The 15,879-nt window shown below is 42.3% G+C and overlaps 1 protein-coding gene across 2 annotated transcripts in view; it reads left to right on the forward strand.

The window, feature by feature from the left end:
• The window catches only part of AUTS2 (activator of transcription and developmental regulator AUTS2), a 795,462-nt gene that overhangs the window by 127,810 nt on the left and 651,773 nt on the right, over nt 1-15,879 (forward strand). The window lies entirely within an intron of this gene.

A 15,879-nucleotide genomic window follows, 5' to 3' on the forward strand; every position in this document is an offset into this window, starting at 1 on the left:
GCCTCCCCGCGAGTTCAAATTTGAACAAGTCTGGGTGTTGGGGCGTACAAATGGTGCACCCCCTCAAGCGCTTTGTTACCACTGTAGTGCGAGGCTGTAGTTTGAGAAATAACTTGCTGGGAAGGTGTAGAGGTAGGAGCAGAGCCATTTATCTCATTTTAATGAGGCTCCCGGCGTACTTCTCCAGGTGCTCGTGTCAGGTCTTTGGAGATGTTGTGCCTTTGTGACAGGAGCGCGCCGTGCTAAAGAGGATCCGCGGAGATAACAATAGATTGTCAAAATGAAGTGAAACAAGGGCAGGGCAATTTTATGGAGATGACGTGACAGGAGGAGAGTATTGGTGGGGTGGGGGAGAATTTAAACTGTCAGTACAGATTTACTGGAGGCTTTCCTATGTCAACTAGAAGAAATGTCAACACGACTGACTTGGCAATGTCAAGATGATGGCAGAATGAAGTCCGATCAACTTGGGAAGCATCTCATGCTCTGGCTGCAGAGGTGAGCTGCTGTCAGTAAAGATGATGTTGGGATGATAATTATTTTGCACATTGTGGTTTAAGTAGGGCATTGTTTCTGTTGAGGTAATTTGAATTGAGCACAAGGTAGGGGAATACTCGTTTGAAGATAAAAGCCTCCAAATTGTGGCTGCTTTCTGTGAGAATGCCAGGAGTTTCAAACTCAAACCATGAGCCTGCTGCTGCAAAGCAGGGCACCGGGCTGCCCTGGGGATTGCATGCTGGCTGCCGTAGCTATAGTCAAAGCCTCAGGTGATCTGAGTTGTGGCTCTGCTTGGCTTGTGCATAATATGGGAGGCACATTTTCATTTCTTTCTTGAAAATTCTGCCCAGTCAATATGAAGGCAAATGATGGAGCAGGGGAGAAAACTGTTGTCACATAGAAGTGCAGCCATTAATTTGTGCAGGTGAGATGCAGGTATTTGAGGATGAACAATTGTAATTCATTGTCACAAATGAAAATAAATGTGTCTATGTGTGATACTGGTGAAATAATTGGTGCTAAAACAGCTAGCTGTGTTGAAAGTCACCGTGTGTTGTAGATGGCAGAATGAAGTGGTGGCAGAGGCTGTTCCTACCTCTTAGCTCTGATTTAGAATGCTTGTAGAGTTGAGTGGAGTCCTGAGGAGTAACAAAAAGAAGTATAATGCGTTTCTGAAATGAAAATTTGGTCTCTTAGCTGTTCTGTAGTTGTAGGGTATAGATTCGGCAATAAGTTGTGCCACACAGTAAATAGCAGGCCTGGGGTGCACAGCTCACCGTCGGCTAGCTCTGCCTGCCTCTACCCACCGCTGAGGGGCTCTCGGATGCTGCTATGTGCACGTCCCCCACGATGCCATCGTCCAAGTGCTACCGCACCTGGCACCCTTTCCAAGAATGAATTTCCCTGTTAGTTAAACAATTGCACTTGCTCTCTGTGTGTCCTTTATCACAAAACAAACAAACAGGAAAAAATGTGCTGGAAGAGGCAGTCTAAGGACTAGCAATCTGATAATAAATCCCCTGGCTTTCCACACACACTCAGTGCCAGCTGTAGACTAATTAAACTCAATAGTTCACAGGTGTTCCTGGGAATGACTAACGCAAGAGCACTCTCCTCTTTAGGACTTGTTAACATCTTTTTCAGAGCGCTCTAAATTTCATACACCAGCAACACTGAGCTAAACCAGATGAAAGATAGTAGAAAGGGACTTGAGCTATTACAAGAGTGCTCTCGGTGTTAGCACAGGCTACGTCCCCATTCAGTTAAACAGCTTATGCATTTTGATGGGTGAATCTCTTGGAGACCAGGGTAAGAAGGAAATCTGCTTTCTTGGAAACATTCAAATTTCTGTAGGCAAACTAAACTCTTGTCTCAGGAGCTCATTATATAATTTTACATGCTATCAGGATGCCCATAGTCTGAATACACACACAGAGGCAAGAAAAGAAGAAAGTCTGTGGCCAAATGAAACAGATTTAGCTATCTTGTTAAGACTTGTAATACCTTCCCAGGGAGAAGTAAACAGAAAGCAAGACTTCCTCCAGACCTCCCTGCTTATTGAGTCTTCCTCTGGGCTTTGACTGGTCTAATGGTAATTTCTTCAGACTCCAGTATTAGAGAGCTGGGCTGCCTACCCCTAGTCTGGTTTAATATGATGCAGTTGCAGCAACAAGTGTTTCCAGTTCCAAATGGCTTCCGCTAACTTCGCTGCATAGCAAGAGCTCAGATTTTACCAGATCTCACAGACTTGTGTAGGTCTCTGGCTAGACTAACTTATCTGTGCACTTACCTACTCATCTTCATTCACGTTCCTCTTGCCTTTTTTGGTTTGTCCTAGAGAATTAAATTTTTGGAGAGCTCTCCTAATGGTTAAGAATGGTACAGGAAAGGAGGTTTTTAGTGTTGTTTTCCCAGGTTCCCTAAAAACCCTCTCTCATGGAGCTGGTCCAGCCTCCATATAAGTCTAGTGTGCAGCTTTGCTCCTTGGGGAAGATAGCTCTTCGGCCAGAAACATGGCAGAATTATTGCCCTCAGACCAGGCAGCCCAGAGAGAGGAACTACTTTGCCTGTGTAAGCTAGGTAAAAAAATACTTTTATCCCATTGACACTAACGTCGTATACCTGACCTCTTGTGTGCTTTACTATCCTCCCTCTCACATGCTTTCCAGCAGACTGGGGTCATTCGTGTGTGGATACACTATGCAGAAGCGTTGCTCCTTTAGCAGAGTTACTAATTGAAAGTAGTTCCTAGATTGCATGGTTCTTGTTAGATTCTTTTGTTTCTTCCTAATGATATTTTCAGTTGTACTCTATTATGCTCTTTCCTAGACAAGAAAACCATAGTGATTTAGGTAAATCTTAAATAGATTTATTACTGACTGATGCTAAATTCATGTAAGATACCTTCAAATCAAAATAGGATTTCCTACATGAGGGAACTGCACCGGTTTAATGAAATAATTTTCTAAATCAGTACAATTTTACTGTATGCATAAAATCTTATTTAAACTGTTACAGCTTTTGGTGTGGCTATGAAGGGGAAAGAGCTTTCATTCTCTTAAATATCACATCTGTGGAAAAAAAATTGTGTTTTCGAATGAAAAATTATATTCAGGGGTGGTTCAGTCAAATGGTATCCTTTTTACTAATGCTTTTCTTTCCTGTGGCACTCTCACTGGTAGGTCTCAGGGCTTCAGAGAAGGACATGATTATTAGCTTACGTTATGCAGTTGGGGAAACTGAGCTACAGCCTGAAACGAGATTTTTAGAGGTCACTAGCTGTAGAAAACTGAGAGGAGTTGTCTCCCAATCCAGTGCTCTTTCCACCAAAGCTGTAATGCCTTCCCGAAACACTGCTTTGTTTTCAAAAATGCAGAGTACCCAGGTGAGGCGAGTCTGAGTCAACTGGATTTGGCTTGTATAAATCTGAGCAATTTAGGAAAAGCCTAAAACTCTTTCAGCGTGTTTGCATTGAGGTGATTTTGTGTGCAGTTTCAGAGACTGAGAGAAAAGCAGCAGGACAAGTACATGTTTTCATAAGGTTCCGTGATTTGATTTGTTACCAGCTAATGGCATTATTTTGTGAGTAAAAAGAAAAAAAGTAAACCTGTAAAAGGTGCAGTGTACAAAGCTAAAAATGTTAAGCAAAAAGTGGGCAGAGTGTAAGAAATCCTTCCCTGACCCCAATCCCACACATCCGTGGGTATCATTGGTTGTGACATTGATTTGAGGGTATTTAATGAAGAAAAAGACTTCATAGTTTCTGTGTTGGATACTTCTCCATGGCTGGCATCCAAAAGCTCATTTGCACACCAGTTCTGAAGTTAAATAAATTATGTGACAATCAGTGTAACACTAAGCTGAAGCACTAATACGATGGGGAAGTGCTTTACAGAAAGCATTGCCCTAGTTGCTTCTCTTCCCTTTTCAAGATGAGGAATGGTTAAAAATGACACAGTGATATTCAGTGGCATTTAACTAATGAGGGTGAAAAACTGGAGATCTCACTGTGTGCGGGGGTTATTTTTCAGTGGCTAATGGTAGAATTCCCATTACTTCAAAACTAAATAGCAGAACTACTGTTCAGAAAAATCCTTGTTAGCAAAGGCAGGTATAGTTCCAAGTATATTCACTTGTATATACAAGTATATTCACTGGTATTTTTAATCTGATTTTAAGGTAATTTTGAATTACCTGTATAAATGTTTAGATATGTGTATGCAGTAACTCTTATTTGTCAAATAAGACTTCTTTTAAGATGTGTTTTAAAATGTTTTCTACATTGAATTTTGGGGGACAAAATGTTTCTAAACACTAGAAATGGGCCAGCAATTCAAAAGAGGTTGAAGATGACAATATAATCAGTTTTCTTGCTGCTCAGCAAAGAAATGGCCTAATGATTTCTTCACTATAACAGCAATATAAACCACGTATTTTTAAAGAAACACAGTGTGGGCTCTCTACATGTAGTTTTGTATCTTTGGTCCACTACAGAACTTCTGTGTAAACCTTGCACGCGCATAAGTCCTCTCCCCCCAGTTACTGGATTACGCCAGATAGTCTTTTGCACTCAGCAAGAAACAGATTGGTTTTACAATTAAGTATAACCTTATGTTTCCTAATGCATGGTTCCGGCAGTTGAATACACCTCACTCTTTGTGGTTTGTGGTTGTTTTGGGTTTTTTTGACCACTCTTTTCCAAAATGAAACTGTCGAAATTGGGATCCCATTGGGTTTTGTTTTGCAGTCAGGTGTCTCTTCCCATTTTAGATGATTAGCAGTACACCATGCGCAATATAGTTTTTAAGTCTCCTTTTGGTAAATTAAAGAATTAAAGCCTCCATCCCAAATTGGGTGTTTCTAATGCCTAAATACCCTTGGACGACTTCAGATACTTGTCTGCTTGGTAAGTGATCACCTCTCTCTTTGATAAGAGACCTGCTTTCATCAGATTTAACTAAATGTGTGCAGCAAAATCTGCTGGGAAGTTGTGAAGGTGTGTGTAGGTAGGATTTGGGGAACTCAGGGATTCTGGTATCAATGGAGCAACTGAAAAACACAAATGCCCAGATGCAAACTCCAAGCAACTATATATGGTATATACAAGGCTTTTTCTCCCTGCTTCGTTTCCAGGCATATTCTACAAACTCATCAGAATATAAGTTAAGTTTAGGAGGTAATTATTTGCCTTAAGATGAAATGCATTAAGTATCACATGATTTAGCACAGCTTCTCAGCTCCTTATCTACAGAGATAAAAAAAGATGTTAAGGCAACTCTTGCTTCCGTAGTAGTTTCAAGATTATCTCTTACCCCTTAGGAGTTAATAGGGAGTGAGAAATCTATCTGTCTATGTGATAAAATTAATTCCAGCATAAGATGAGAGTAAAGCCCAAATACTTGGAAGTTTAGTCTCTTGATTTTATTTTTTATGAAACTGAATCCTCCTCCTCTTCTGGATTCAAGGAAATAGTACAGTACTGAAGTATAACTTCAGTAGTTTTCTCAAAGGGAAGAGTCAAGCTCTTCTTTCAAGGCCACATTATTTCTATCTAACTGTTAAATAAATCCTAAAGCAAATACCAGCAGTGCGGTACCCCATGCAAAGCAATACCTCAGTCTGGACGACTAAAATGTTAATTTCTGTGTAGCTTTATGTCTTCAGTTTTGTAGCAAATCATGTATTTAAGGTCAAAACCCCACTTAAAGTGCCTGATAACTTTTGGACGTTGCAGATTTTGGTTGCATGGTATAAAGCCAGTAGGTTGGTTGGGCTGGGGCGGTCCCTTTTGTGAACCCAAGCCAGCAGACGCGTTGGTAGTGTTCAAGCCTGTTCTCTTTGTGTTTGGATGCCACCCCCAGTTCGAGGAGCCTGGCAGTCAGTGCAGGAGCCACTTCTGGCAAGGGAGGAACTGTGGTTCATGGGTCTGCGTGCAGAAGAGGGGACGGCATCCCCAAGGTCTCGTTCGGCTGGTGTTGCCAGGGAGCACATCTCTACACCCGCAGAATTGCTGACTTGTTTGGAGGCCTTGTCAGCTTGGCAGTTTGATTTGTGTTGTGACTAATAGGAAAATAAGCAAAAGGAGAGAAGCAGGGAGAAGGCCCTCCCTTTCTTGACTGTGTGTGGGTGTATTTATGTGTGCAAATTAAGTGCCATTTCTTGACAGGTTTTTTGTTCCTTCATCAAACAGAGGGCAATATGCCTGCTTTGGGTTGCTCTCATAAGTGATTCTGTGTGCAACTGTGAGCTCCACATCCCTCAGCCACCCCCTCTGCAGCTCTGCACACTGCTGTGTAGCTCGTGTCCCTTCTGGGAAGCATGTCGTGTCTCTGTTTTAGCAGAAGTATTTATTGCTGCTTCTCTTAGACAAGGGAGACTAATCTGGTTTCTTAGCTGCAGCACCAAGAATCAAGTCTTTCATAGATTACCTTGCATGGTTTTGACTTTTTTTTTTGTGGTGTTGTTTTTTCCAGCAATGAAGACTTGATCCAGATTCTCTTAAAACTCAACAGACTTTGAATCATGATATGAAAGGAGAATAATATTTGTTATCTTACCATTCAAAACTGTCTGGTAGCTTAATTAATTAATGTTTGTAAGACATACTGACACAACTGGATGGAAGTTGCTCTGGAAGTGGATAGGGCTGGGAGATGCAGCAATCGGGGTGCATTATAAATGACAAGGCAAATATGCCCAGGAGGCTTGTTTTGATTATTATTATTAGCCTTATGTCTGTGGATCAGCAGCAAAACTTTGATAAGCAAAAATCCTCGGACACTTTTTAAGGTGAATTCCTGTTTCATTCCACTTAGCAGAAGTTCAGTGGTATCCACCTGTGAATAAGAATTGTCTTTTGCTCCTCTGCCCTGATGAGTCACTGCTAGGGTTTTTGCCTTGTCCTGTCTCACAGGCAGATGCACTTCTATTTTAGGAAAACTGTTATTTTGGGGGATCCTTCTGGATGAAAGGCAGGCAAATTACCATCATTAAATAATAATCCCCTGGAGCCCCAAAATATTATGTATTTTAATGCTGTTTGTATAATCTTGGGGATTATAGATGCTTTATGCCTCTCTATTATAGCCTCAGACACATGAGAACATTGTGAAATAGGAAAGGGGAAAATACTTGACAACACTGCCTGTTAAGCTGAAAATACTTAAAGGAAATTTGCCTGAATTCCCCCACAGATTAATTAGGATATTCTTTCAACAATCTCTAAAAATGCTTGACAAAGAACAATGTGATGTTCTGTGCGCAATGGGGGAAAGCATTATACTGATTTCTCTTTATCTGTGCTCCTTTCTCCTCATGATGCTGTGGATCTGACCTGCAGGTTGGGATGGCAGCTGGGGATAATGCACTTAGATTTGCAAGTACAGAAGGAGTTTGCCTGGCCATGGCTAGTCATGATGCAGTCATCCCACAACACAGTGTGGCCAGCACAAGTGAGGAAGTGGTCGTGCCCCTGTACTTGGCACTGGTGAGGCCGTGCCTCGAATCCTGTGTTCAGTGTTGGGCCCCTCACTACAAGAAGGACGTTGAGGTGCTGGAGCGTGTCCAGAGAAGGGCAGCGGAGCTGGGGAGGGGTCTGGAGCACAAGTCTTACGAGGAGTGGCTGAGGGAACTGGGGGTGTTCAGTCTGGAGAAGAGGAGGCTGAGGGGAGCCCTCATTGCTCTCTACAGCTGCCTGAAAGGGGGTTGTGGTGAGGTGGGTGTTGGTCTCTTCTCCCAAGTAACTATTGACAGAATGAGAGGAAAAGGCCTCAAGTTGAGCCAGGGGAGGTTTAGACTGGATAGTAGGAAAAAATTCTTGGAACAGGCTGCCCAGGGAGGTGGTGGAGTCACCATCCCTGGAAGTATTCAAAAAACGTGTAGATGTAGCACTTTGGGACATGGTTGAGTGTGGTGTTGGGTTGATGGTTGGACTTGATGATCTTAGAGGTCTTTTCCAACCTTAATGGTTCTTAGATCTCCGATCAGCCTATTTCAGCGAGCTCTGGTACATTAATTTCTTAATGAATTTGAAGTTGTGATTGTGGCTAATCTTTGTGGGTAGGTGGAATAGTTCTTCCCCCCTTTGTTGTACCATATTTCTGTGATGAGGCGGGATGTTGTAAGTCAATCCTCAGAGTTATCTGACTGGCTGGCTGAAAGAGAAATATATGGCATGTCTTGTAATATGGGCATAGAGAAGGGTGAGGGTTTTGTTTTAAATTTCTGCCATTTGTGGTGATAGATTAATGGAGAAGTTGGTCACTGTTCTGACAGGGGTGTTACATTGCTCACCTAGCACTCCACATTCAGCTGAAATGTGTTTCTCTGTGTGTGCTGCGGTAAATACAGTTCTCCTCGCATGCAGGGGAAGGAGCACCTCTTTTTCTGATGAAGTGCCTCATTTTGAAGCTAGGTTACAACACAGAAGTTGGAAGCTATCAGTTAAAACTACATTTCCATAGTTCTCTTCGTGCCAAGCCTCTCAAGGCACTTAAGAAAATACTGGAAGCTGTACAGCATGAAATAGCATTGGCACATCGCTCAAGGAAAACAAAGCCCCTGCCTAGATTTGAAAACTGAAAATTTACAAGACTGATTCCTGACCCTCCAGTCCAGGAAAGGAGTTTAAAAAAGGACCAAGTTAGATCAGGGCAATCTGGGGTGTTCTTCAGTGGTGGGGATGACGTTTCCATCAGTGCTGATGATATCCCGTGTGGTTTTCTCTCTGTCATGTCAACACACCATCATCTTCTCATAACAACCTAGGCCATTGGATTGGATTTCTCTTTTCTGTAACAGCGGCACAGGGAACCTTTTTCAGCTCTTTTTTTTTCCCCTAGTTCCTGCTCACGTGATTCTGATCTTGGAGATAGCAGGTTTGAGCTGAGTTCTCACTTGCTGCACGGTATCTTGCCTTGTGATATTTTGAGAATGTGGTTTGCCACCTCCCCAGACTTGTAAGCAGGGAAGATGTCTCTTTCTTTTGTAAAGCAGTCTGACAATCCTGGAAGCCCCATACTGTATGTGTATATTTACATAAAAAGTTAACTGCCTTGCAGACATTTCCATTGAAACTCCTTGTGCTGTCATGGTATAGTGGATCAAACTAATGAGACTTCTTGTGTGCCAAGTAGATGAGAAGAACTTTTCATGAGAAATTGTTTCAGCCTGAGTGGACATCACTGAAGGTAGTACGGATTTCTGATTACATGTGAATGTGGAGAGAAAAATCACAACTAATAGGAGTTGCTCATAATAATCCTACTACAGAAATCAACCAAAGTCTGGTGAAAAAAGTTAAACCAGTAAAGATTTCCTGGTTTTACTGATAAAATTTATTACAGTCTCATCTAACGTGTCTTAGCCCATTCTATTTTCTGAAAGGGATGTGGAAAGCAATCAGGTTTTAGGATTTCATCTTTGGCATCATGGGGACTCTAGAAGCAGCAAGCTAGCTAGGAGAGAGCTGCTTCTCTTGGTGAAGGGCTGCAGTGGATGATGTTATCTCAGAGAATTTACTTCTCCCTTTCAATTCACAAACATGTACATTTTTCCCCATGGAGATGGGGAGTCTGGTGTAAATCCACTGGCAAGAAGTTGTTCTTCTCAGTTGCCTTCGTAAGAAGAGTCATCTGAGCATCTACAGTGACATTTGGGGAAGGGGAGGTTCTTGCTTGCTTTGGGTTCTGGGCATGTATTTTCATTACTGTTGGGAGAACAAGAGAGAAAATGACTGCTTTGGGCTGTAGGTTGTCGGTAACAAAAGGAAGCCATCTCTAGAAGGGAAAGTGGGAGAGATTAAAGGAAGAGCAAAAAGCTAGGTATTGGTTGCTGTTAAATATGAAAGTGCCAGAGAGCAAATAACACCGTGAGAGAGATGATAGAAGGTGATAAAAACAGGCACCTACCACAAAGCCTCAGTGATCCTGGCATGAAGAAAGTGAAGTTACTCTGCCACTGGAAGTGATCAACTTCTTTCCTCAGCTGCAAAGACAGTTCAGCCATTGCTCTGTGCAGCACTAGAGCAGCCCCTAGGCAAAAGCCAAAGCTGCATCACGTGTGGTGCCCTGTGCCTTTGAACAAGCTAATCACTCCCAAAATAGCCATTTGACCTTCATCTTCTTAAAGCCCTACCATGAACCTTGTGAATGGCTGTGGAGCTGCTTTCCATATGATGAAACACTAAATAATTAAATCATAACGGTTTGGATAAGTCTGATAGGAGTGGGGATTGATAAGCTTCTCTTTTCTTTTTCTTCTTTTCTTTTTTATTCTTTTAGCATGGCAAAATGAAATTACAAAACTCATGCGAAAGGATTTTGTGGAAGCCAAAAGTGTAAGTCTAAAGAAGCAGTACAAAGAGGTTAGACCCTTAGGAAGATTAGTGTCTATTAAACATGATGATCTGGATGCAGCTTCCAGCTCTCAAGGTCCCTAAATTGCTGGTCTCTGGAACCTGAGAAGGACAACCAGGGAAAGGGTCACCTTGAACTCCCTGCCAGTTCTTGGCCTAGATAACTGTTAGGTGTTGGAGAATGGGGCGAGGGAAAAGCTGGGCTGTTGGTTAAGCAAGTTGCAAAATCCTGATGTTTCAGCAGACTTCATCTTGCCTTAAATTAGTCCTCTGTGTCTTCATTAATCCCCTATCTCCCCACCAACATGCACCCAGAATTTATGCGTGCTTGTGGCTTCATACAGCCCCCAGCCCCAAACACTGGCCACAGAAATCTGGCATTGCTGTGGAGAGAGGGTGAGCTGAATCGGTGGTGCCTGCTGGACGGACACTTTGCATAGACGCTCGATAATGCCACATGAGAGGAGGGTTTGGTCGTTTGGGGAAGAAACATCTTGTGTGTCCTTCTGTCCCTCCAAAAGTTCAGTTGAAGTCCTGGGCCACTGGAAGGGCTGTGGCATGCCAGGAAAGTGTCAGCAAGTCTCATTTTGGCATTTATATATGAGGAGTAAGCACAATCCTCCTACTATTCCAATGAGCTGCCTTTGCCAAGAAAAATCATTTGTAACTCTCTTTTCCTGCTGTAGTGCTTCTCCAGCAGGCCTGGCTTATATTGCTTTAACCCCTTGAGTGCCAGCATGCGCTGCAAGGCAGAGTGGTGCCTTGTGCAAGTCTTGGCAAGTATTCCCACGTGTAAAGCAGCTCAGAAGTAGACTGAAACGTTGTCTGGCAGTTAGCTTTCTTTTTCATCAAGTCTGTTCCTTAGGGCTGCTGCTGCTTTTTTATGTTTTTTTTCCATTCCTGAGGCAGTAGCAGAGGAGGAGGTGGAGGCTTGGGAGGAAGTGTGTTTTCTGAGAGCTGCGTACCTTAGTATGTGGAAGACGAAGGAAAAGAGAGCAGGGAAACAGCTAGGTGGTTTGAACCTTGCTCTGTTGTGTTGTCCATCATGATGCTGAATCAACAGCACAGCAAGGCTGCCAGTGTGATGTGCTTTTAAAGAATTGCTCACCTGCAAGTTCAAAAGCAGTTCTTCCTCTGTTCTCTTGATAAAGCCTCAAAGAATAGGAGATGTCTGTGCTTTTTATTATGTACACTTCAGCTCTTGCAATGTTGCATATATGCGCTTTTACCTTTGATCATCATTTGGAGAAGTTTGTAAGACAGGTTAGTTGTGTGAGAAATGGATGCATTGTTTGGAAGGAGCAATTTCTTCTCTCCCTCTAGTTGCTGGCTGAATTTTAAGTTTACCACCATTCTGTGTCCTCTGAGCAAAAGGCTGTTCCCTTTGTCTGTGTGTTAGCTTTACAAGAGAGCATTGCCTTTGCCCTTTTGTAGAAACTGGGCAGCTGCTTTGCTGTGTCCTTGATGAGAGATGTAGCAATTCATGTTTCTCTGTGTATGAAGCTGAAAAGGACAATAGCTCATTTTCTCTGTCCAGTGTGTTTTTTTTCCAAAGGGAAAGGAAAAGAAGCAAATTATTTTGTTTTTTTAAAAATTGCATTTTAATAATGTAGTAGTCTAACCTTTATGCTAATTGTCCCAGGCTTTTAATGAAGTAGCGTAAAATTAGTCCTGGGAGTCTTCATTAATCAAATGTAGGACCTGATCGTGTAGTATTAAGACGCTTTGCTGCCTTCGCTCCCCATGCAATGTTGACATTTGCTAATACTGAGAGTAGAAAGCAACTATATTTTTTGGGAGCTCGTTAAAATAATTAGCTATGTTTGGCTTTTTTTTTTAATTTATTTTCTTAAAAAAATCCTTTTAATGAGGAAAGGTGAAAACAGACAGGATGGATAAAGTCAAAAGAATCAAATTAAGATAGAAAAGCTGACTGCTAGAGGCTTCCTTTGAACATAACATTTATGTATGTTAATGGCAGCTGTTGGCAGGATCCTCTGTACAGACACCTTGTTTGTTATTTGCAGAACTTAGAGCAGAAGCAAATAATTTGAAGGATCTTTGTTGTTTTGTTTCATTTTATTTTCTAAAGGTGCTCTGAGACTTGTTATGCCTTCTCCCTCTCTCAACGCTCCGTGCTTGCATCGGTAACGTGTTAGTGCACATAGGCACTGTTACACTGCCTGCTCATCTGAGTAAGTAAGTTCTGATGTCACACTCTGGTTGTAAAGCAGAGCTCCCCTCAGCAAGCTACTAGCCTGGAGTCTGTGCTCTGCTGAGGTTTTGCTTAAGCTCTCAGAGCAGGATTTAAGAGGCACGTTGGCTTTCTGATAAGACCTGGGCTCGGGACAAAGAAGTGCTTAAAACCTCTCCTTTCACATCAGAAGCAACCCAGAATGCTCAGCTTTTACTTGGGGGTGCTTAGAAAGGGACAAATCCTGGAGCTCTGGTCCAGAATTGCATCCACATCTGCACTCACCAGAGGGAGGGGTAGGAATCTGGTGTTATGGTCCCATCTCCACTTCAAAAGCATTTCTGTCAAGCAGTATTTTCTGGTCTGTCTGCTGCCTAAGTAGAAACTGCTGTCTGCTATAAAAATGTTTCTGGGAAAAATGGCAATGGAGTATGATTTTGTGTTTAAGATGCTGGTGTAGCAGCTTTGAGTTTCTATAGGGTAATTATCAAAGCCGCAGTTGGCTGACCACAGCCAAGGAAGAACCGGGATAATGATCCTTTCTGTGGAACTAAAGGCAACCATCGGCCCAGTTGTACTTGGCTCTGTATAAACATGCAGGAGACGGCTCCTCTCTGGAGAGTTTAACTGGCAACACTATTAATATGCCCTTTCAGTTGTTGAGATGATGGTGCTCATTTCAGAGTTCAGGGCTTAGTGGCAGGGCAGTATAGAGATGATTATGCTGCTATTGCCTGTGTGTCTGTGCGTATGCGCGCACACATGCATATTTGCAGATGAAGAATGATGGTGGTCCGGTGGGGATATGGCTCTTGTCTGGGAATCAGAGAGCCTGCGCTCAGTTCCTGTGTTCACCATATGGTATTATCAGGCCAGCTCTCCTTTTTCTTTGTTTTTCTCTCCCTGTACTGCCTCTTCCACAGGCAGAGTGTGGAGATGAGGATATCCCTTTTTAATAAAAAAGATTTTGGCTATGGATGGATGGTTTTAAAATGAGCACTGTGATTCCCACTGCTTAGAAATGACTGTGAGTTTAGCTATTTAGTCAGAAAGGAAGTTTGATTTCCACCCCCAACCCTCCTGGGAAATGCCTTTTATCTTCTTTTCCATCCCCATTTCTATCTGTATGCTTGTTATCAGATAAATCATATTTTGTTCCTGATCTGTTTTCTAGTGTGGTCCAGCGCTTCTCTCATTGCAAGGTTAACAGCTCTTCTCTCTCAGTAAAGTCTTTCCATTCCCCCTTTCCAGAGAGCTCCATAAAATTTGTTTTCCCTTACGTGTCTTCTGAAAAGCATTAAAGCAGGTAACCCAGTGCTTTGACAGCCTGTGGTGCAGGAACTATGAAGGTGAGGGAGTAATTCTTAGAAGAAAAACTCTCCATCTCCTGCACTGAAATTCTTTTTAGGAGCCTCAGCAACCCAAAATAGCTGCCTGTAGAGGACTCCCATAAAGGTTGTTTCACCTTCCAGCTCTATGCAACCTCCAGTTTAAAACTTTTTTTCCCAACCAATGTGATACCCTTCCCTTTCAGTCCTGCTGGAATCCAGTACTGCAACCACAAATTAATTTGTGATGGAGCGTAGTCCACAATTATTTGTGAAACTTAAAAAGGGAAAAAAAAAAAGATTTCTGAAGATTAACCATGTGCAGTGGTGTTCTTATTTCAAAATCCATGTGATAGGCAGACAAAATATGTGCTTGGTCGGATTTCCCCCAGGGTGCAGTGCTTGAGAGCTGAAAGGAGAAAAGCCCCCAAGAAAACCCAAAGGTCTGTGTGCGTTCATGTCCCACATGCCATGCTTGAAAGCTTTTCCTTGTAGAGCGTGTGATTTACATAAGGAGCAGTCATCATTCTTTGCCACTGATCGTGCCTTATGTATATGCAAAACCTCACTGATGAGGAGTGTGGGATTATATTTCCGTTAATTACAGTGTTCTTTCTGATCCTCTGGCCAGTCAGAGGAGGTTTGGTGTGGGTTAGATAGCTGTAGACCAAGAGGCTCTACCTTGAATTTCTAAGCGCAGGAATAAGCTGTCAGCAGCGACGTGCTGCTGCGGCGCAGGTTCGGGGGGTTCGGCTGACGGACAGATTGTGTACAGCCCTCTGACTGGGGGAAGGCTGCGGCAAGCCCTGGTAGTATGCAGCTCGTTGGCTTTGGCTTTGATTGATCCAACGCTGCGTGAGATTAAAATTAGGCGGCGAATATATGCAAGTTTACAATGAAATGGGCTCCTGGGTGTTGCGCACAAAGACGCGGAAAGGTAGATATGGATGGGGGAAGTGTGATTTAAAGCACTGAAGACAAAGCCTGCAGCAATAGGCCTGGCTTCTAATCCCATCACTCATACTGAGTTGTTATAAAATCCTTCAGCAGCACTTAATCTCTGAGCTTTAATTCTGTGTCTGTAGGGTGGGAGTGCAGACGCTTTATCCATACTCTTGTGAAGTGCTTAAAGATCAATAGAAACCAGTTCAAGGTATTATGGTTGTTAATGTAAATACTTGTTATATCACCGTATCTCCAACATGTTTATTCCATGGAATATATTTATCCATAAAATCCTGTCATATTTATATACAGCTCCAAGCACCCTGGAAGCACCTAGGTGTTGACAGAACAGCTGCAATCTTTTAATATGTTCAATAAATACAAATGGATATAAACAGTATCCATCTGTCAGGCTCAGTTAGATGGTTTAAACATAAAGCTATTTTGTTCCTGTAATTGTATTTAGATTTGAACTGATAGAGGTTTGATTTTTCTTTGCATAGTGATAAGCTACAAATTCCTTTCAATTGCTTTGACTCCTGATTTATTGCAGTAAATTAAATAATAATCCGTTCTGTCCTGGTTCACCCCTCCTCCAAGAAAAGAAAGATGAAAAAAGAACTGCCGAGGCACTGAAGCATACTGCTTACAGTAACCCACCTTTCCCATGCTCGTAAGTACCTGCGCCTGTGACCTCTGTGTTTACAAGATATTTATTGCTGCTTGCGTTTTCCACTATACAGAGTTATCACTTCACTGCCTTGTAAAATTTGATTGCATTTAATAAATTTATTCAGCGCTATTGCTGAGCTTGGTGGAGAGCAAGTCTGACGATTTACCCTCGTTCTTTTCCTCACGTGCACAAATGCACGCACCTTCATAGCCAACATATTTTCTTACCTACGTATATTATTGCTTATGTCGTGTTGGAGGCAATTTTGGATGCATCTCAATTAGATCATTTTTCTAATTAAATAAGTGCTTGTGGTTGTAATGTGAGCATGTCTCTGAATACTGAGTAAGTGTGATTCACTGCAGTGATTTTTTTCCAACTTCTGTGT

This window comes from Phaethon aethereus (genome assembly GCF_964289735.1).
Source record: "Phaethon aethereus genome assembly, chromosome: 19".
NCBI classification, from domain to species: domain Eukaryota; kingdom Metazoa; phylum Chordata; class Aves; order Phaethontiformes; family Phaethontidae; genus Phaethon; species Phaethon aethereus.